Raw genomic sequence first — 359 nt, 5'->3', positions numbered from 1 at the left:
TTCAGGAATTTTTTGAGGTGTTTTTATGTCTTTTTATTGATTTACATATTTTTTGGACGTTTAAGAATTAAAATATTTGATATTTTACGGGCTGTTACGAATAAATGTGAAATTTTGATAGTTTATTCGTATCGATATTCTAAGGTGACGGGTGTCATTTGGGAATTTTTTGATGTGTTTTAATGTCTTTTTCTTAATTTTTATATTTTTCGGACGTTTATGAATTATATTTTTCGGGCACTCATGAAAAAATATTTCATTTTGATATTTCATTCGTATCGATATTCTAAGGTGGCTGGTGCGATTCGAGAATTTTCTGAGGTGTTTTTATGTCTTTTTCTTGATTTTTATATTTTTCA

Source organism: Solanum tuberosum, unplaced genomic scaffold (genome assembly GCF_000226075.1).
Source record: "Solanum tuberosum cultivar DM 1-3 516 R44 unplaced genomic scaffold, SolTub_3.0 scf00238, whole genome shotgun sequence".
In the NCBI taxonomy this organism is placed as follows: Eukaryota; Viridiplantae; Streptophyta; class Magnoliopsida; order Solanales; family Solanaceae; genus Solanum; species Solanum tuberosum.
The sequence above is the reverse complement of the archived record's forward strand: the minus strand, read 5'-3'. Positions refer to the sequence as shown.